Source organism: Heliconius melpomene, chromosome 20 (genome assembly GCF_056956725.1).
Source record: "Heliconius melpomene rosina isolate 202511_hmr_F chromosome 20, ASM5695672v1, whole genome shotgun sequence".
Taxonomy (NCBI): domain Eukaryota; kingdom Metazoa; phylum Arthropoda; class Insecta; order Lepidoptera; family Nymphalidae; genus Heliconius; species Heliconius melpomene.
In genome coordinates, this window is record NC_140408.1 from 9,046,698 (window position 1) to 9,070,935 (window position 24,238).

General features: G+C 32.1%; 1 protein-coding gene across 12 annotated transcripts in view; it reads right to left on the reverse strand.

Annotated features, from left to right (window-relative positions):
- Nucleotides 1-24,238, reverse strand: part of LOC146527863 (rho GTPase-activating protein 23-like) — a 257,849-nt gene that overhangs the window by 33,952 nt on the left and 199,659 nt on the right. The gene's annotated exons all lie outside the window — the stretch shown is intronic.

Consider the following 24,238-nt stretch of genomic DNA (forward strand, 5'->3'; position numbering starts at 1 on the left):
ATGCTAGGTTAGTTTTAACTACGTAACTGAAGACAAAAGTTAAATAATAAAAAATAGCTTTACGCTGTGTCACGCACTTAGCAGGATATGCAGAGGGAACCTGGGAACGTAGTTAAAATACTCCGTTCCCATCAAGACACTTCCCCACTTTCCGCCGAATAGGTACTAGAGCCATTACGTGTGTTGTGACGTTACCAGAGCGAAGAAAATGTTTTATTTCCTCAAGTGGGAACCGAACCCACAAACTGTCATGTTTACAGTCGCACACTTGTGCCACTGTGCCAAGATAACAATAACAATGATGTATAACATAATAACCGTTATTAAAAATATATTAGCCAAGCATTTAAAAATTTCAAAATATTGAATAATTCATAATCTCAATAAGAAAAGCAATCTAGTGTTATCCAAGGAGTATTAGCCGGGCGTCGGCCGCGACGGCCCACTTCCGCAACCACCCACGCGTTCGGCTTCTGATCTAACTTCTTGTAATGTGTGTAACGCTAGCCGAACCGTGAAATGGTCACTGTTTAAGTAGAATTTGATATGCATAAGTGGATATGTGTTAATGTTTTAGTATATTTAGCCTATACGTGCTTAGAAATTGTGTTTCTTGCAAATATATCATGGCAACTAATATTGTTGATATAAAGCTTGCTTGACAATTTTAATGTTATTTATGTTATTTTTGTTTAATGTTATAAATAATTATTTTTGTTTAACATTTTGTTAAGATAATGAGGCCACAGGCCATGTGGCGCAGAGGTACAACCGTGTGATTGTAAAAGCGACAGGAGTTTGGTTTGATTCCCAGTCGAGGAAATATCTACATTTTCCTCACCCTGGAGTCGAGGCAAAGTACGGTGTTGAGTTTCGCCACTCACGACGCAGTGCTTCCAGAATTCGACGGAAAATGGGAAACAGAACAAAAAAATAGGTTAGATCACGAAGAGGACAATTCTTGAACATTGTAGTAGTAGAGTAGTATACATTTAAACAAAGAACTATTTTTTTGCAACATTGTTAATCTTATTTGAGCAAGAAGCGAATACTAGAACAATTGCGGAAATTCCGGAAGTGACGGTCTTCAATCAACATTTTTGACAGAATAACAAAACATTACAAAATTCTGGATCGAGCAGTTTATAAGGTTAATGTGGTCGCGGCACATTGTCAAGGAAATTGTGAACTCAAAAAAATTAAATGAACAAGAAAAAGAAAATTTAAAAATATTTAGTAATTCTGAGTATTCTTATTTTAGCTGCACGCTGTATCCCGCATATAGGGGGTAAGCTTATGCCACCAAAAACTAAAATTAATTATATATAAAATATATATATATATATGTAATTTTAGTGTGAGCTGTAGATATATAGATTACTGTTAGATCATTCAAGAGTCACCAACACCCGTGACTTGGCAGAGCTACTAACTTTTTAAACGAACATCCATTGTCTATGCTCTAACGATGCTGCATTCTTCCAACAGTTTTTAGGTTACAAGGTTGTTTCAGCTTTTGTTCCGGCGACGGAAAAGGGTGTTACATTTTACACTCATCTCTCTTTGTCATATAAAATGAGATTGCACTTTACGTCATCCACATTTAATAGATATGTAGATACATTGCTGTGATGATCTATAAAAGTATGTCACGTTAAACCTACGAACTCTGACACTAGGTCGTTGCTATTTTTTATTAGATATTTTATGTAAAGAAGCACCAAACTAGAAAGAAAGAGAAACTAAATAGTGAATAAAATTTTGTAAATGAAAAACTAAAACTATTTACGTGTTTAAAAAAAGTGATTGTCGTATAGGTGTTGAAATAATTTAGAAATTTATTTTATAGTATTGAGGTAACCAAAACTGTAATAGTTACGAAAAAATACACATAAGCAGGTGCTATTATCGAAAACAAGTTCATTTAAGTAGGCAAATGCTATAAACGTGAAGAAATGTGGTTGTAGCATTGCCTCTGACTAATGATAGTAAAGTTCCTATAAATTAACCGCTGAATTGTCAGTGCTAAGTGAAAACGTTGAGTTACTGAGCCCCAGAATAGTATTATAGTATAGGATGTAGGTTTATAGATTTTCAGAATCGATCTAGTGGGACCGCACTTAACTGCAAACTCGTAAAGTTTTGGTTAAAATAATGTTACGGCTCCAGTATCAATAGTTTTCCTGGTAATTTATATCATGCAAAAGTATTTTAGAATTAAGGCTTTGAATTGGGTCAATGTTATTTAGTAACAAAAGAATAATGTAAGAATTTCCTATATATTCATAGGACATTGTAAATATTTTCTTATAAGAGCTTCACGATGTATCTCGCAGGATAGACAGAGGGAGCCAAGTGTTAATAAAATTAAATATTGTGTTGTAAATATTGTATTCTCATTGCAATTCAATAAAAAAAAAACAAACTATTTTTGGAATAACAGAACGTTAATTCCGTCGTACAGTTTAAATAAATCCAATGAAACTGCTATGTTGAAAAAATTATCACCATTTGACCAGGAAAAGACTAATTTACGATGTACTCAGCATTGACACAAGCCAAACAAAGCTGAAGTGTTTGTTTTGTGCATTCTTTAAGCGCCCTAATTTCTAACTTACTTCTTTGTGATGGCCTTATTAAATCTTTATATATTCAGGTTAGCTGTTACGTATATATTCTTTCTCGACTTTAAAAAGTTACGTATCAAATTGTCGCGACGTCCTTGATGGCCGACCCCATTCAGGTTCCCAGATCTCTCTCATATAGGTTATGTTTCGCGAAATTGAGCATTTATCTTTGTAGGAGTGTGTCACAGAGGAATGCGAGTTGCTCGAAATTTAAAACCCAATTAGCGGTTAAAGACACCGTGCTATTATTGTAATGAACGGGTAAAATAAAACGAATATTTTGGAAGAGCGAATAGTGGCGTATTAATAGATATTAGTGTTACAAAATACATGGCCGAATTATGTCAGCAATATGTGAAAATGCGATTAGATGGAATGGAACATATTACGAAATTAGATCCACCGTATCGTATAAGTAGAAAGTTTAATAAATTATAACGATAGATCCTTTCAAAACAATGCACTTTGGTACTATAAAAAGAATTTCTATTTGGGAAAATCACAATAGCTTTCGATCACGTGGCTTCTATATTTACTCGTAGTATTGGTAAAGCGTTTTCGTTCATATGACCGCTACAATGTTATAAACAGTTGAAATACTCCAATATTGTAGGTATATATATTTATTAAAAAGTAAAGCACGTTGTTCTAGATTAACCTTATGTAAGATTATTGATTAATCATAATTTCTACTTATGTAGTTGTTTATGTTTTTAATTAAAATTACGTAAATGTGCTTGTGGTTTTTTTTAGCTTCTAGTTGAATCCCGAACATAGCAGGGTAGGCAGAGGAACCTGGGAACCTAGTATTAAGGCGATTCCGTTTACCATTAAGACACTTCCGTTACAAAGCTTTACTTCTTTTACTAATACAAAGCTTAAATATGATATAACTTCTGGTTTAATATACATATTTTAAAAATAGATGAATATTAGTCTATATTAGAAACACAAAGTAAGATCAAAACAACTAATTTGTTGAAGCGTGTGCACAATTTACACAATATAGTGAAGGTAAAAACAAAGATGTTAATCTTTCAAATATTTGCACATCCCAGTTTCCCCAGACACTAGTAAAGTTCTATAGAAAACGGATGTTGTGCAAAATTGCGAATAGATTTGTAATACTGATGTTGCAATATAACAACAGTAGCGTCGACGTTTGTAGTAAATACGGGCGGGATTAGATATAATTAGGTTTTCATTGAAAATTATAACGGTAATAGATAAATATATCTTTTACATATTGACGCACAGTTCACTAGGAGGTACTCTCGTTTTCATTTGCGTATTTCTAAGCATTATGTATTTTGTGTAGTAATGCAGTAGAGTAATGTGTTGATATTGTATTAATTTTAATAACTGTTGATCAGCAAAAAATAATTTGCAATAGCATACAAATTTTAGAAAAATCGATTCTCCGGAATTTTGAAAGGTATGCAGGGAAGCGATAGGCTTCCCTACTTTATATTACTCAGTGAAACCTAGCCATTTTTACGCTCACTACTACACATGAGCCTCCTTTAAAGATCTCCCCTCCTCCAAGGACCATTAGTTCTGCGATGCTCCCTTTCAGAGGTTTCTCCCTAGACCACAGAGCGTCATCCTATTTGTATTTTATAAATATAAAAAACAATCACGAACATAGTAGGTACATGGCAGGATATACAGAGGAATCCTGGGAACCTAGTGTTAAGACACTCAGTTCTCATTAAGAAACTTCTGTTCCCCAATTTCCGGCGAATTCTAGAGGCATTGCGTATTAAGCGCAATCCACAAACAACTAATATATAATTCATATATATTCTACATATAATAAACCTATACGTATGTACATACACACATACATCCTACATAACATAAGATAGCACATTAGAAAACTTGAAGATTCTATTATTTTAATATTAATGTAACAGTGGGCGGACACAATAGGTACCTACATCAATCCCTCAGTTTCTGACCTCGCGGAATATCCGCTCCTTCATTCACTCCGACCACGCGTCTAATTAGTATAATATGCATGGCATTCATTTGTTATTTTGATATCAGATAACAAGATTGATAGTTCGCAAAGTTCAGACGAAATAAATAAGCAGTTTATTTATTTGGTACCTACATACGAAGGTTTTATGGTATAACCTTGGTAGTAGCGTGGAGTATAATTAGAGTATCATTTTTAAATTATAGTTCTTTTAAAAATAAGGTTGACGTTTTAATCTAGTACGATTAAACTGCTTTGAAGGTTAAGAAGTAACAATTGAAAATATAAGCTCGAGGTTTTCAAAACTTTTAGAAATACTATATAAATAATTATAGTTCTCCCATTTTTCTCTAGTCACTATTAACTTTTTTTTTGTATTCAGTACGCAGCAGGGTAGCCAGACAGAACCTAGTGTTAAGATACTCCGTTTCCCACTACCTCCCGAATTCTGGACGCATTGCGTATTGAGATATCAGAGCGAATTAATAAAAATATTAAATATTTAATTTCCTCGATTGGGAATCGAAAATACAACCTGTCGCCTTTACCTCATTATTGTAAAATTATCGACTGATGGAGACACAGATGTCACTGTAATAGCGTAATTTTAATTTCGACAGAAATCGACATAATTTCTGATTTTATAGACATCGTGGCTTTAAACAGAGGAAACAAGATGAAAAATATGTTAATAACGATGAACATTGTAACAACGATAACACTGTTTCCTTTCATATATAAAGATGAAGCCGAATATAGTAATATTGTTATCGATATTGAATTACAGTAAGTTCATGAGATTTGTAATTTTCCTTCCTTGTAGGATGTGCGTTATATAATTAGCACATGACGAAAGCTGGCCACATATGAACTAAAGAATAACAAGTGAATTATAAACAAACCAAAAAAGTGGACTAAATAAACTGTATCCAGTAACACTTACCCCACCAAAACACACCCAATGACGTATCATTGATCAAAATCGGTTCACTGGTTAAACAGTTACAAGGGAACAAAGGAAAGAACATATACATACATTCGACGCGCTAAAACATAACCGTTTTTTTGGGCTTCTCCACAGTCGGGTAAAAATATCTATCACAGGAAGTAAGCTCAGCACTTAATTTTTGCATAAGATTTTGCTTGTTATCCTTTTAACTAAAATAGTTCAAATAAATCAATTTCTAATTTAATAAAAGTTTTCAAATTTCTTCTCAAACTTTGAAATAATGAGTTATATTAGTTTTATTATAAGATGTTGACGACGAAGTTTTATTATTCATACACTGATTGTAAATTTATTAAGAGGCTGAGTATCACCATTCTAGAAACATCTTTTAATTATAATTGTTTTAACCTTTAGATACGTCGCTGATTGACGTGACCCTCTCTGAGCAGAAATTAAATTTTATTACAAAATTTCGTTAAAAATAATCCTCTTTACGCACGTTTAAAAAGGTCATAGATCGATGGAGTGATTTATTTCTAAAATTGAAACGAAGCGAGGGTTGTTGATCCTAAAACAAATAACTTCTAATCAAGTAATACTGATGGATTATTACGTTTTTGCAGAAAACACAGTTCATAAGGCTTTGAAGTTTTACCCGTACGTTGAACTTGCTTGTTATTGAGATTTTCTGAGGACTTATAATACTTCCACCAGTTTTGTAACACGTGGAGGAAGTCAAAACTATATATAAGTATTAGAAGGACAAAATCAATAGATTTAGAATTTTCAATATTATTTTCTCTATACAAACTAGATTTTATATACGAATATTCCTAAGTCTTTAAATTTAAGTAAAAGGCGCTTTATTCTGTAATAGTATTTCAATGACGGCAGCAAAACGTTGACGACGGTAATCTTATTGTGCGGTTAGAATTTGGAGCGAATAAATTCACATTCACGAAATTTTTAGGAGATTCAAATAAAATTTTGGTATTTATTAAATGCCATTCGCTATTTCCATGATAATTTCCTTCGAATCATATATTAAAAACATATTTTAAATCCTGGCATTTCATGGAGAATACGAGAGTGATCTACTTCTCTCCACTCGATTCAAGAAAAGATATACGGTGAATTCCGCAATGTCTCGAAATTAGGCGGAAAACGGACAACGGACTATCTACGTACTTTCTGCTACAGGGATAAAACTTGAAACTGCAAATAAAAGAAACAACAAAGCACTAATGATTCCTATTTTATACTAAGGAAATATTGAAAATTCAAGCATACAGCTATATACATATTTTAATTCTATTTATATAATACTAAGAAGTGCATAGCACGTCGTGTCTGAGAGTAATTTACATTTGTGTGATATCACAAAGAGCTGTCGACGTGTGATGACGGAACCGGCGCTGTGATAGCTTCACGTGATGTTTAAGTTTCAATTAATGACATGTTTTGAAATTTATGATTAATTTATTTGTTTCAACAAATTTTGTGTTATATGGAGTATTTTATTTTTAATGTATTGGTAGATAATTGGGAAAAAATAAAAAAGTCTAAAAAAACATGAAGTTCAATTAAATAAACAACCATACATTTCCCATACAAACAAAAAAAATACCATACAATTTTTAACGCTGACAAGAGAATATAAAAAAAAACGACAAAAAAACTCTAAGCTACATTGTTCTCCACCAGAGAAGATTCATTAAGCCAGTGCGACATTATTGGAAAACCCGCCTTTTGTTTCACTATCAATCAACACGGGGTCAACGGCCGGGCTGTCCGATACGGAAGAGCTTACAAACTTTAGCAATGACAGACACGTAGTTGGACAGACGTAACGTATGCGAATATGTTTGTATCAGTCGCCACGAAACTGCGGTATTTGGTAAATGATACAAGTGTATTCTGTACACACTGTGCTTTGAAAGCTCGGATTGTAAAATTATAATAATTAATATTATATTACTAAGCTTTTTAATTCTCTATATGAAAAAATAAAATAAATAGATATAAATAATTACTTAATAAAATATATAAGTATATCGGAAACTAACATAGATATTTCTTGTTTTTCAGAGCATATAGCTACGCATGTAAGAAGTAGTGTCTAGATGCTCCATTTTTCTCTTTCACAATAAATGTATATACATATCCGTAATTTTTAATCAAAATGACATTAAACAATAAAATATTAGTGTGTACACAAACTTTAGTACAATCTGTCCATATGTCAGAGATCGTGGTTTACAACATAATTTACGCCCAGATGCGACTTAACGTCAACGCCAGCGCTACCCACCAATTGTCTCGCGCGTTCAGGAAATACAGCTTTTAGTGTAAACATCGGAAACGGCAAAATATGTCTCATATTTGATAAGATAATAAATAGCCGACACTTTTGATGTACTTTTGTATAATTAAATTGAAATGTTAAATTATACACTTGTTTTATTGTATTTTAATAATATATTTTTTATAAATTGCTATTACAATATACTAGGGCAGCGTCTGGCTGTTAATGCGATGGTTGTAGGTTCGACGGGATTATATTTAAAAGTCTCCTCTTGCCTGCTCTGTTTTGGGGAAATGCCTTGAATTATTTTTTTCTTAGAAGTTTGTTTTTTAATTTTCTAAATAAGTTTTTATTCACATAATAAATTAACATAAACTAATGCAACTGACATGGAAGTGTATTACGTAAGGCACTGTGATTTAGTAATCGCTATACATATATTGAAAATTATACATATCTATTTACATAATAACTTGTAATACAAATTACGACTACGAGAATTGGGTTCAAAAAAACATAAATTCTAATAGGTACTTATTTAACCATTTCATTGGTAAATATTTTAAATTTGAAATGAAGAAATTGTTACAAAATATTGAGATATATTAGTATTTGTAACAAACACAAAACACAATGCCTCCAATACAGAGTATCCTAACACTAGGTTCCCAGGTTCCCTCTGCCTACCCAGAAATATAATTTGAATTAGACATTACGTGTCATTGAACAACCAACGTCATTCTCATATATAATGTTATACAACCAGGCAGGCTATTTCAGTTCACTTTAACAAATCTATATTTAGTTAGGAAAATAGTTGACTATTTTTAGCTCAAATTTTTGTCGTTATTTTATTAGGAAGCCAATAAAAGTTAGGTGTGAAATGAAACATATTTTGTAGTTCGCGCGTCACAGCCACCCCTGGACGTCATCGTTGCACCCCACACCCAATTCGCACCCCTCTCTAGCTCACCTTGATTAAATTATGTAGGAACGACGTAGCTTTAGTTCACCTTCAAATGGCTTTCTGAATTATTTTTAATTACACTCTTGAATAAAGTGAAGATGTTGAGTTCATGGGACGACGAAATAAGCAGAGGTGGTTCTCCATTACGATTCGTATTTTTATGTTTGTACGCGCATACATTTTAAAAGGCGTAGTTTGGTTTTGAAAATCGTTCCCATTCATATTTGGAGTTATATACCTAACTTATATAGTTATATAGTACATTAGTTTAAGAACTTACATTTAGTTATTTGTAATTAATATTTAAATTAATTTAAAAAATATACTGTATGGCATTATGCATTATGCATTTTGACAGAATAACATTATTATATAAACAATTTATCAACTCATAATAGTCAACTTATCTTAAAATGTATGAAATACCATTTAAAATTCTCATTCTAATATTAACTACGAGTACGTATGTAGATAAATAGGGTTGTAGGGGAATTGTGCTTAAGATGACATACTTTTTGTTTGAAGACAAATATTTCAAATAAATAAAGTGATCTGAGAACAGCATATTGCGTATACTATTATATATTTCATAATCAACGAAATTATTTTAGTTTCAGAACAATCATCTTTCAAACATCATAAAAACAAACAAAAATCGCACTTAGGTCGACCAGTGTAAGACGACATATCTACAGGGTAAAATGACATACTTAGTATGTGGCATAAAAACGCACTCGTTATTTGTCGAGCATAGTTCACAAATAAATAGTTTCTTCATTGCTGGGGGGCTTTTAAACAGTATTAAGGCCAGATTCATACATGTTGCATATTTTATGAGGTTGGATTCCGTTATCAGTCACTTTCTTTTCCAAAAGGGAAATAAGCTTCGTCACTTGCGGCTATTAAATGCCCTTACTCTAGCAGCCTTATCCATGTCTTCTTGTGACCAATATATATTCGTTTGTAAATGCCAGGCATTTTGTAGGTAAAGCAAAAAAAATACATCGATTCTATTTATAAGGGTAAGATAGTATGCCATCTTATACTCACGTTTTGTATGTCATCTTACCCAATAGATATATGAATTTAATTTTAACCGTTGTGATAAAAGGTTATAGGTTAGGATGCGCTTTTAGCGTTAGTTGTGTCATATAATAATCCTATTTTACATTTATAATTAGTTCAAATAGAAAATCTTTATCTTACATGTCTTTTCACCATCAAGCAAAAGCGAAAGAAAAATTTGTTGCAATTGAAAATAACGAAAACATGAATTACTTGCCCATCTGCATTCACTTGCAGCCATACTCGATTTAAGCACTAGCTGCATCTACAGACACTCTCTAAAACGTCATAGATCGCACTTAACGCTAATAGTTTCATCAATATTGGTAGTGTGTCATCTTATCATAGTATGCCATCTTGAGCACAATTCCCCTACACGATTCGCACTTTCATGTAGAGCCCTCGACCTCCATACCGTCAAGGTAATTAAGAAAGTGGTAAATTTGCTTACCACGGAGCTAAAAATAGTTTGAATTAATGTAGCCCCCACGTTTCCACTCAATAAATTACGGTGCTCGGTAAGGTTATGGCCGCTTAGAGTTGTATTAGGTTATGAGGCCATTAAGTTTTACGTTCATTTTGTCATTTGTTATTACTATGTGATTATCTTAAACATTTAAGACTAACTTAAACTAAAAATTAAATTTATAAATTCTGCAAATTCGTATTGTATTTTGGACCAAAACGATATCAGTGTCAGTATAGAACAAAAGCTTCGAGATATTCGCCTGTTGACGAGAGTGTGTGGATCCTAAAGCGGGGTGAAAACATAAACGAAAACAATGTGTTTATTTTTAGCGAGCATTACACGTAGACTAGGTCAACTCGAAGCCATTCATCACACATTGGTTATTATTACCGTGAAACTAACAACAATCCAGCACTGTAGCCCTACAAAGTGCAATTTATAGTTAACGACTATTACTTTGTCGACTAAGTATAGAACCCGAAGAAATACCCGGAAAAAATCTTATACGAGGAAGTGTTCTTTCTAAAGAAAATATAACGTGTTTGTGTATCGCACACAGTGCCCTACTCCCGTATTCATTTTCTTATGTAGATTACGAGGTCTAAAATACACAAGAAATGATTATTAACCAATGAGTTTCATAACCCATAAGCCAGTTTTAACGATGGCCGTGATGTTCGTTGACGCGTGCTATAAGAACATTACAATAACAATTACAATTTGTATCGAAATATGATGTTTTAAAATGTAAATAACACAGAGTTTTCAAAACTTTCTCTATAAAAATCGTATTTGAAATAAAAATCTACGTCTCATCCGCATCAGCTCACATTCATAAAGATTTATTATTGAAAGACGAAATATAACGTAACAAAAATATATACGAGTATATCATAATTAAGAGTATCATCTACTTCAGGAAGCCATGCCACTATAATTTGTAAGGCATACTAATCTTAAACCCACAGATTTTTCACGAAGCCACCGTTGAAATAGACAAAAAATAAAATAAAATCGAGTAAAGTCTTTTAATCGATTTTTAGGATACCGTCGTTTGGAAACGACCTTTTGGTCTCATTCTGATCTTGATAAAGATCAAACGTGCCCGCAAGAGAAGGTTGATGGAAAATTTCTGAATTCCGTTTAATCGAGTAAATAGGAGGTTTTTTCGTTATACCTACAGCTGACATTTTCCGTTAGACGGGATAAAAACGTCAACGCTGGGGACGAACGATTCTTATTTTTAAATAGTATTTGTTTAATTTTTTATAAATATGTAATCAACTAGTGGACCCGAACGCGGCTACGCCCGCTTGAACTATACGAATATTTATTAAACATATTTATGAAATTATTTTCAACTTTCAATAGAAATGCGTTAAGCAAGCTCATTTTGGGTGACGTTTTCTAACAACAAACTTTGCAAATCGTTGCTTAGCAACGACGGTTGTTATTAACATGGCGGAATAAATTGCATATCAAATTAATAAGTATTTTAATATATTGGTATATATAGAAAATAATACAAATATGAGAAAAAAGTATCCTATGTTCATCCCGAGACCCTCAAGTATCTGTATATGAGTATTGTATCACAATTAAATTAGCGGTTTGACCCTGATTGCGTAAAAGACAGACAGACAGACAGACAGACAGAGTTACTTTCGAATTTATAATATAGGTATGGATACATATATAAAGCCTCCGTGGTATAGCGGCATTAAGTCTACTGTAAACACGACGGTTGTCTGTTGTCTGATCGAAAAATTAATTATTTTCATTTTTCCCGTTCTGGTGCAACATCCATAGCTTAATTCACAATGTCTCGAAAATAGTGCTAGAAATGGGGAATAGAGAGACTTAACACTAGCCTACACTGCTATATGCGTGATGCATGAAGCTATTAAAAATATGAAAAATGTACAGATAAGTACAATCGTAATTAAGAAATATTTTTCAATTTTAGTGATTTTTGCTAACATATCGATATTGACTTTTTTTTTTGTCGTAAAACGTGCATCACGTGAAAAAATATTTACTTAAACTACCAATAAACGTGCCAGTATTCGTCTGGTTTTGCTAAAGTGTGTTTCGTTCTCATTACTAGTATTTTGCGCAAGCTTCGGAAAATTTTTGCAATATATTAAATAAACGTAGACAATTTTTTGTATTTTTTTTTCTTATTTACATATTCTCATATTATATACAGTGGTAATATCAATCAATTTAAGTATAATAATAAAATAACATTCCGATGAATAGTAAATAAATGTAAATTGCCTATCGTATAAGAAAATCGTATAAAGTCACAGACAGTATGTAAAATATATATAAATTTTCTTATCTTTAAGGGATAAATAATTTTGAAAATTTTGTTTTACCAACATAAAGCACTTAGTTAATGTAATACAAAACTAAAAAAAAATACCACGAAAGTACTTTACAAGAATTCTTTATTCCAGACAAGTGTATATAAGATATAAGGTTATTAGGGCAGACTCATTAGCCTGTAAAAATTATTTGTTTTAATCATACACGACTCCAACCACCTTGTCAAATGGGATGACGCGTTTGCGAATATTGTTCTTTATGGGGCAGCTTTTCTTAGAAGCTTATTTTTGTTTAAATGCGGATGTTATATAACGTCAGTGCATTCATTGAATTTATTTGTTTTTGGTGTAATAATATAAGCTTTTAAGCACATTATGATTTTGTTGAAAGCTTTTAGGACATTACGTAGAGACAGACAGAGACGTGGTCTCACAATTTTCTTGTTTCGCGGAAATAAATAAAATTGACATCACAACGTCATTAGATGTAATTGAAATAACCTAATAAAATACTAGTTGACAGTGCACAAGTGTTTTACTGGGTTTCATTCCCAATCGAGAAGATTAAATATTTAATATTATCATTTATTCGCTCTGGTGTCGAGGCAAAAGGCAAATTTGAGTTCTACCACTCAACACCCAGTGCCTCCAGAATTTAGCAGAAAGTGGGGAGCGGAGTGTGTTATGACTAGGCTCTCTGCCTCCTGCATACGCATATAGCAGACATGCGGGATACAGCGTGAAGCAGAGTAAAAGGACATAGGTACTAGTAATAAGGAAAAGCAGATTGTTCATTTTTGATATATTTGTTTTACAAAGTTTACTTCGTCCTTCACCTGAAAGAAGTAAAATTTAATAGCTACTACGTCAAACATATCGTATTTTCACCGACCATAAAACGTTTGACACAATTTTTTTGCTAATTTCAGGACAATAAAAACAAACATTCACATATGTTGATTACAACAAAATAACAATGTTTACGGATAGCGTAATCGTATGTAATAAAACATTCGAGTAAGACATAACTCACGGTGCCTACGCAACACATACTAGAAGGTAGCCTATACAGCATCTTATACAGGCGACCTACATCCCATCTCTGAAACCCAATTCTGCAGGGGATTAAACGATTAGACCCGTAAATTTCTAGGATAAAAACGAAAGTAAATATTTCACGACTACTTTTCCGTTCTATTTCTGTCCGTTTAAACGTTTGCGATGACAGCGAACACTATTATCGAATTAAGGTTGAAAGTTATATATTACGCTCTCAAAACAATTGTTTTTGTCGATTTATTATGTAATGTTAACCTAAATCTTTCTCTTTTGATTTCAAATTTGTTGATATGAATTAGCACGAGGATAATAAAGATTTACTTACTATTAATTATTGACAAGTTAACTTGTTATGAGGGGAATGGAGTGTTTTAACACTACATTGCGTAAAGCTGATAAAAAATTTGGAGTGAAAGCGACGATCGTGGAAAGCTTGTCCTTCACTCAGAAAGTTCGTTATTTCTATGACATTGACCCAATTTGTTTTCCCCGACAAGCGTATTTGAGAACGCAGCTTCAATATGAATTAAACAAGGTATTATAAAGTAGGTTGCTTAAAACAACCTTCGCATAAAATAAGCTTTATAAGATCGAACGCAAAATATATTTATTATAAGAAATTTTAAATTATTACTTCCTGTAATAAGTTATTGTTGTTTGTATATTCGTCCTTAAAACCGTCGATAAGCGCAAACGAGATATTGGCCAAATAATTATGTTTAATCAATAATTTATCAATTTACGTAAATATCATTTACGGATCTCAAAATTGTATATATTTTACAACAGTTATGCCAATTATCTATAGTTTGAAAGTACTCAAGTATCACATTCTCCTACTCGACCGTCAATTCTTTCTAATTACAGGTTACATTTACAGCTTAAATATATAAAGGTAGATTAAACGTAAATAATAAATGTTTGACAATTAAATTCAACGACAGCAACTATATATCACATGTGTTTATCACTACAACGAGTTCGTTATCAAGAGGTTAAACAAAATCGATTTCCGTAAGTGAGGCTTGTAATTTCGATAGATGAAGTGTCGATTATTTGTCATTTTAACGAAGTTTCGTCCCGCCATATAAGGAGATGCCGCCGCACACGTCGTGCAAAAACCGTAGCGCCCTGAAATTAACCCAGGCTGCCGCCGCCGTCAGCCATGCTTAACGACATGTCCTCCCGAGGAAGTGATTATTGTTTATTTTTATAATTACCGAGGCAGGAAGCGGTGGCCGCGCCTCACGCGTTAAACGAAATAAAGCAATTTATCAGGGGTTGGATAATTAAGTAACTCCAATTATAAGCAATTCACGTCATGACGCCGGAATCGACGAGTAAGCCTAGAAGTAATGGTGGACAATCCTTTTGAGTTTCTTCTCTGTTGAGGATAATGGATTCGGATATATGTTTTTTTGTTTAATAAATAATCAATATGGTTTTTTTCATGTTTTTAGGGCATTTTTAATTGATGACTTATTTGTTGAAATTTACAAATAGATATAAAAAAAAATTAAATTTCACAATTGGTTGAGTTGAAACCACGTCTTCTTAGGAATTACCTTACTTACTTTAATTACAATAAGTAAAATGAATTTGACAATGGGAAATTCTTTAATATCTTGTTGTATATTCATTCTATGACATTTTTAGTAAGAATTATAAATTAATTTAAATTATGTTTTAATATAGAGTTCGCTGTCCCCTTATTCCGTTTACTTCTTCAACAAATTTTGATATTTTCTTGTAATTGCAGGATTGGTTTTAAATACAGTTCGGTGAACTTGTCAATTTTTATCTATTTCTTCAACGTGTTTCCAATACATTAAAACTATGTAATGTTAATATAATCTATGTTTTATAAGTACAGATTTATATTCGTAAATATATACTAACATAAATATTTTTTGATAATCAAAAATTTCAGCACTTCCTCAACTGGGATTTGTGCCCAATACATAAAAAAACAACATACAGTTAAACTCATCACAATTTCGACAACAAGACGTCAATAACAAATGTAATTTTAACATAATAACTCTATTAGTAATCAAAATGACATAAAAGCTTAATCTTCGTAATTTATGGGAGCTAATTTAATAATACGCGAGTCTATTTGTATACACCTCTGAGCATTCCTTTTGCCGAAGAAGGCGAAATTATCTCATTATCACAACCTACAACAGTCTGACTTGTGATTGAAAGTGAGTGGGACGGGAATAGTCAATTTAAGAGCACGTAGAATTGTCATAATTTTCCATATGTTTTATATTTTTCAATCAAATTGTTATATAAATTTAAAATTTGGTTTTTCTATAGAGTTGGTCAACTTTACTTTAATCAACATTTAAACATCTATACCTAATGTAAACCTATTTTTTCAAATTATTTTTTGTTAAACTGTAAACAAAGTATATATATTTTTTTATATATTTAGAAATTGCAGAAACATTACATTTTATTTGGCATTGCAGTAAAATTTAAGGGACGTCTTCAGTGTAAAAATACTTTCAAAACTAAGAAAACTAGAAATTATCTTTAATAAAAAAGTTTTTTCAGCTTCATTCTTTATACCGCCTACAGCAAGCAGTGCTTGCAGAAAGAACCTAAGGTCAACACACACAAAAGTACGAATCACTAATATATGCCTTATTAAACTAGCTTTTACCTGCGGCTTCGCCTCCTTGGTTACATAGAAATGAGTAAGAGTCGAGTATGATTACAAATTCTAAGTGCTCGTGGTAATACTGACCGCAGGTAGGTATTGTCGATTATATCGAAATTATTAACGGGATAAGACATAGACATAGCCTTCTTCTATAAATGGTCCGTCCATAATATTTAATGTTCAATATGTTTTTCAATTAGATCCAGTAGTTCTTAAGATAAGTGCGCTCTAACAAACAAATACTTTTTTAGCTGCACGCTCTATCACCCACATAGCAGGATAGGCTGAGGGATCTTACTGTTAAGACACTCCGTTCCCATTATGATACTTCTGTATCTCACTTTCCGCTGAATTCTCGAGGCATTGTGCGAGTGGCGGTACCCAACGGGAAAAAAGAATACTTCTCATTATAAACATATTATAACAGCCAAATTTAATATCGAAGCAATCAATTCCTCGTACAATATTTCCATTTATTTGAACGTTTTGCAAATTTCCACGTCACCATAAGTTAGGCTCGGAACGTCTATTTTCGTATCATAAATTGATTCGTGCCTAGACTCCGTAGATTGATCAAATCAAACGTTTCAATGAATACACAAATTCTAGCAATCGTTACGAAGACTCGATATAAGCATTGAATATTTTCAAATATATTCGTAGAATTGTTTTGGTTCATATGTTTCTTGCTTGAGTTGATTTTTTTTATTTTATTGATATAAAGAAGCAATTTTTAATATAAAATTATTTAAAAAAGGGATGACATTGAAAGTAGTTTCAAAAAAGTTCTAAGTTTCTAGAGTACGTTCCGTTCTCCACTTTCCGCAGAATTTTTGAGACATTGCCTGTCGAATGGCGGAACTGATCGCCGCGCTTTTGCCTTTGTACAACAGCGAAGTTTTAATAAATAATCTTTCGTTCTCCAGAGTGGGAATCGAACTTACAACTGCCGCATTATAGCCACCTGCTAAGCCACGACGGCCTCATAAGGATATTTCTAAAGTTCAAGCATCCTATACTAAAACACAAAAGCTCCTTAAATTTTACCTATAATAATATTTTTGTAAGCGCCCACAAAATTTGGACAAGTTAAACGTTTCAATTTAGGACTATAATTGAGTAAGCGCCGTAGGTTGATCGAGCGACATAATTATATCTGGTCTCTTCCAACCGTTCGCAATATCTATTACACGGTGTTCCGCACGTATTTAATATGTGATTGTGTCTTGTTGTATATCTAATATATATCCATACATAGGAATATATAACTGTATAACTTTTAAATATAAGATTATATTACATTTCATTGTAATAATGTTAATATAAAAATTATATTCTTTTTATGATAGGTATTACTTGTGTATATAAATAATAATGTAATAAATAAACTATGTATATTAATCACATTATTATTTTATTATCGTATGATGATAAAGAAAGTAGAGAAAATATTAAGAAATAAAGGGCTAAGTGTCTGAAGTGGTATACCTAGTTACTCATAAAAAACAAGCATGTAAGTTTACTTATACAAAAAACAACCACTATATATAAAACTAATAATATTTTCTAATAAACAAACCGTTAATAACGGAATGGTCAATATCCAATACATTTTATGTATTAAAAATTATAGTTAGACATTAACCTATCAACGATGTTAGGTAAAAATATTTGAGCAACGGCCAAAATGCTGCAATAAATAAGGGTAGAAATAGCAATAACAATTTACATATATTAACTCCAACAGTGCCTGCGGCTTCAATGGAATATGTATGGGGCATTTGTCCTTGGTAAGGTCTGAAGAAACATAACTCAGTGGAATGCTTTCTACCTTATTGTTAGATACGAGTTTACAAGAGCTTAAGGCGTGAGTAGATGTAAGGTTAGATTAATTTTAAGACATTTTAGTTTTAAAGCTTCCTATGTATTATTATTTAAACATTATAGTGAGATTTAATTAAAGTTTGTGCAAAACTGGTTTCGTTTTCCTTATAGTTGTTTATAGTTGTTGTATTGATAAAATGGGAAGTTAAAAACCATTAAAATTTTTCATAACAAAATAATAATAATTTCATAACAAATATTAAAAATAATTATTTTATTCAGATATAGTATTATCTCTTTCAATTAAAACTGGTCTGTTTATGATACTAACAATTCTAAATATTCTAACTCCTGGGATGCGGTTTTACGCAAAGATACGCTCTAATAAGCTTCATATATTAAATTAAAATATTCAAGGCGATACTGTTTTCTAGAAATAATCTTACATCTTGATAACAAAAGTCTTGAAATAAATTTATTTCGTTCCCATGGTCATACGCGGAGGACATAAAATGCAAGAATAGGTAAACAACGATATATCTAATACATGCATAAAAGTTGAGATTTACAACAATAACATACGTACAATGTAATCGGTCAGTGCTTCTAAACTGTAGGTATAACACGTGATAGCAGCTGTAAGCGTTTTTCCGAATAGTAATAGACTGGCGGAACCTAACGCCGTGCATTGCCTTCCAGACCGGGGAAATAAAGATAATTGTAAATATAATATTTCCCCCAAATAGGGAACTGAACCCACAAGCACTGCTTTATAGTCAAACAGTAATACGATATTAAGGAACCTATCAAGACGACCTCTGTTTCAAAATGATTTACATGTGATAGTATCCTTAGTAGCGCTATCAGATCAGCTCAGATCTTAGTACTTTGCCATCACCTTCTTAGTACAGTGCTAGGCCATAAATAGTCATGGCAAGCTGAGCGAGCCAAGGCAAGGTGTAGGTGTCTGTAGCCGAGCGGGTTTTAAATATCTTGAAATGGAATTTAGTTAGAAATCACTAGTCATTTTCATATTATTTTTACAAGATCCTTTTATAGGTAGATTCGTTGAACTTTTTATAGGCGCATCTGGTGACCCACACATAATTTTTATTTTCTATTGAATAACGGTTTTTTATAAAGAGATCAATAAACTTAAACTACATATTTTTCATTTTAATCTATATATATGTATACAGGGTGGAATTGCCAAATTAAAACTGTGGTTTCATTTACAGCGCCACTTTAAATGAAACCACAGTTTTAACTACTCTATAAAAGCCTAATATAATTCGGAAAAAAAATAATTCTCAAAAATGAAAAAGTTTTTTTTTTCAAATAAAATCAATAATAAAATTATCGTTTTAAAATAAAACGCCATTTATAAAATATAACATAGGCACGCACACACTTACCCGTCAAAGCGGCAACGTCGCATACGTACGTGTGCGTGACACGAAATACAGGTACGGATAAAAATCGTGAAATGAAAAAAAAAACCTATGTCCAAACCGTTGAGGTACCTTGATTATTTTTTTTAATTCTGTGTTTAAAATATTTTACCCTATATGCAGTTTCAGTAAAAGAAGCGCTGCCTCTTCCACCCCTGTATATAAAATCGAAAGGTCACTCATTCATCACGAAATCTCAGAAACTACATGTGCTAGGAATGTAAAATTTTGCATAGGAGTTATGTATAGGACGTAGGTGCTCGCTAAGACGGAAATTTGCAATATTCGACTTTTAAGGGGTTGTTTTTGGGGTTGAAAGTTTGTATGTAGCTTCGTTACTACAAATGCTAGGAGTCTCAAATTTTGCATTTCCGTCACCTACAGGACGTAGGTACTCATGAAGACCGAAATTAATAATAATGTAGTTCACGCAGGCGAAGCCGCGGGCGAGCCGCTAGTATAACATATAAACACACTTAAAAAAATAATGTGAAAGAAAATCTAAAATAACACTTTTATAGCTACTGTTACATCAGGGTGAACTTTCCTTTAATTACATATAGTAAATTATAAAAACAGGTCAGCGGAACTGAAATTCAGGTCCGACGTATGTAAAACATAATCTGTACATAAAAGTTAATTTCAAAATTGTTACCCCTAAATCATATCGTTTAAAGAACTTTAAATCTTAAGAACGCGTCATATACGTAATAAAACTTTATGGAATAAAATAGAACATTTGTTATGTGTATCGAAATGCTAAATGTTTTTTACAGCTTCTTGTTTTCGCATATACAACAGGTTGATCATAGTTACCTAAAGGACGTAGTGTTAAGACACTTGGCGCGACTCAAGCTCCTAGCCCTACCAAAGTAGGGGAATGAAAATAATTAATATATAATCATACCCCGAGTGGGGATCGAACTCATAAGCATCGCGCGTTTAGTCGCGCATTTCACTATAATATTTTATTGTAAAAGCTTTAATAATTTATACTATCTATACTAATATAATAAAGCGGAAGAGTTTGTTTGTTTGTTTGTTTGAACGCTGAGATCTCTGGATCTACTAGATCGATTTACTTTGTTTTTGTTTTGTATGAAAGCTGCATTCTTCAGAAGTGCTATAGGCTATATAACATTACATTACAAATATGTACTAATAAATTAAAATACTTTCTAATTTGACATGCAATTTATTCTGCCATGTTAATGACAACCGTCGTCGCTACGCGATCGCGTTCGTTACCGCGTCATTTTGATATTCATCCTTATGAAAATAAATATAATAGTCACTTTTAGCATTTCATCTAGATTGAAATTATATGATATATTATATTTCGAGCAGGCGTAGCCGCGTCCGGGTCCGCTAGTGAATAATATTAAGGGCTCCTTGAAACTAACTTGCAATTAAAATTATTATCTTTTTTACATTACGTAAAATGAAAATGGCGTCGTCAATTTAATAAATATGATAAAACGACTATATATAACACTTGCAATCAGCCCTTTAGACAAATTGAATATATTTATTGGGTGTCGATTCAATTAATATGTATTTAGATTAACTACTTTGTTATGACAAACACTATAAATTTTCTTGATTTAGATTAAGAACAGACTTATCAATAGGAACATTCTAAAATTATAATTTTGTTATATAATATATACGATATCGCATTCAGTTCTCTTGTTAAGATATTGTACAAGATATCGATTGACTTACTGTATTCATTTTACGAATATCTTAGTTTACGTAAAACTTATTAAATATGGCACTAACTAAATTTGCGTAAATTATTGTAATAATGAGGAAAATAATATAAGTAATTGCTTTTCTAGATGACACGGCAGGTATGAGTTAGTAGTGAGTTATTATTGTCCAAATTGATTTTTTTTACTGAACAACAGGCAAAATTTACGTTCAATTATACGAGTATATATGTAGAACAGCATCATAATACTCGTATATATGTAGAACAGCATCATAATTAAATGATATATTTTGTTAATATACTGTAAATCAGTTAATATAGCAGACTTTCCCATGTCAAGAGTCAATGGCAATAAACAGCCGAGCTTCGTCTAACTGCTCAGCCGTACCTACTCCAAGTTATCGGTACGCTATAAAATGTCTAGAAATGTTAGCTTTCAGTTCTCGGAACACCTAAATCTACCACTGCTGGAATGTCTTCCGTGAAAGTGAAATTTATATTTATGGAAAATAGTCTCTATATTAAGTATCTTAGGGTATAACGGTGAACTCGTAAGGGCTATGGAAGTGATGTTCGTTGTTGCGCCGAGAAATATGTAGGCTGTATAATCTATTAATGAAATTGCAAATGGTCTTCAAAGAAAATTAAGTTTATTGCCGTCCTTTGATCAACGGCAGTAATATAAGTTAACTTATGAAGGATATTTTTGATTGCACTTTACATTAGTGTGTGATAGCTTAATTAGAAGAAAATAATATTCTTGAAGTCAAATAAGACTTATTAGACTTATTTTATGTTTTCTTTTCTTCGCTCTGGCACCAAGGCAAAAACCCCCGCGTTGAATACCGCCATTCTACATGCAATACGCAAAAAAAGAAAAATTCAGCGGAAAGTGGGGACGAAGTTTCTTAAACTAGGTTCCCTCTGCCTACCTGCTATTTGCGGGATACAGCAGATTAAAATAAAACTAAAATTGTTAACTAATTTTGAAAGAAGAAAATATTTGTAATATTTTTTTCATTGAAATTGATTCAAAATGTGTTTTATTCTTTATTCCAGAATTTACATCTCCGTTCCCTCTCGGTTTATTACACCAAGATGGAAGGACGAAACCCGCGTTACGTAAGTAAACGATTTTATGTGTAGCGCTGGCGTGACATTTATCGCATTTCGAGAAAGGTCACCGTATAATATAATAATACAGAAATATTAAAAGCAATTTTACTGCTATTTCGATCAATTTTTTACCTTTATTTGTCACTTTTACAGAAATTTCTTTACTGTATTTAAATATTAATGAGTCGAATCGAATATTGATAGCTCAAGCAAAGTATATAACTACTTATATTATGTTATAAAAAAATATGTAGTAAAATAAAAAGATCAATTACATAAAAGTTCAATAGTATTAGTCTTAGATAGGAATAAAGAAATCTGTTTTTTTAATAACTTACGACTTAAACGTTGACCTAGAACCTTCAATCGCAGAACCTAATTAACATTAGATCTTATTAATATTTACCTTAAATAATTGCATAAAGAGAACCAACTTTCATTATAAAACCGAGTGGGCGGAGAGTTTATACCCTGTGTCGACCAAATCCAGCACAAAACAACAAATTGCAGGTAAGTGCTTTATGTGCGTGCGTCACGAGCTTTAAGAGGCGTCGAAATCGAGTGCTTACTGTACTATGTTATACGCAATGGACATTGCTTAAGGGCTTTACTACGTAATACGTTAACACAATAAAGATGTCGTGGTTTTTTTTAATGATTTTATTGTTTGCAATCATTATTTATAGCTAGTGTACACTTAAAGATTTATATGCTATTTTGTAAGCTGCGTTTTTAAAAAGAGTTTTTGTTTTCGTAATTTAATGAACGAGTTGTAAAATAACGCCGGTGTTATCTTTATTCATCTCACGTATTTTACGTACATAATAAATGGCGGAACCTAACCACATTTTATGGAGCCAGACAGACAAGATATAGGTATATTATAATTATGAAATCTTCTTCTGTATGAAAGAAGCTGCAACTATTGCAGATAATTAAGTACGGTCCAATTACATTATTTTTATAACAACGAATTCATATAAATACCTATAATCTATAATTATTGTTTTATAAAGTAACATAGTAATTTTTTATTGTAATTTAATAACGTTTTATAATAATTATAATATTTAAACTTCAGGGGGATTCATTATTTTCATTCCCCCCCTGTAGTTACAAGTCAAAGCGCGACGTTAAGCTCCACCACTCAACAAGGAATATCTCGAAAATTGGTTGTCGTGGGGAACGGGGTGTCAACACTAGTGTGAAGTCAAACAAAAAGACGTTGCAATAAAGACATCTGTCTGTATATATAATACTTTGCCCTTAACAAATTCCGTTAATAGGCCCGATGAGCCCAGGTGCGATATATGGTTCAGGAAATGTTCGACTATTTGTACGATAAGGAGTTAGGACGGAACGTTGTGAATTATAATGATGTTCATGGTGCCGCTGTCGCCATATGCTATGGCTTATGGTTTAATTAAATTATAATTAATTTGATTGCTAATATTAACGTATATTTTCTGTTATAATTTAATTTATTTGTTATAAATTTAATATCACACTACAATAATATATTCCAGAGCGAAATATGTAACTATTTTTTTTTTATTTAAAATATATGAAAAAATAATGTTGCTACATTAAATAGAACTATACAAAATATACATTAGTCGTTTCGTACCATGTTTAAACGGACTTAAACAAATAAATGCGCACAAGACAACATCAGCGGTACGTTTGATCTTATTTGTAGGAAAAAATGCG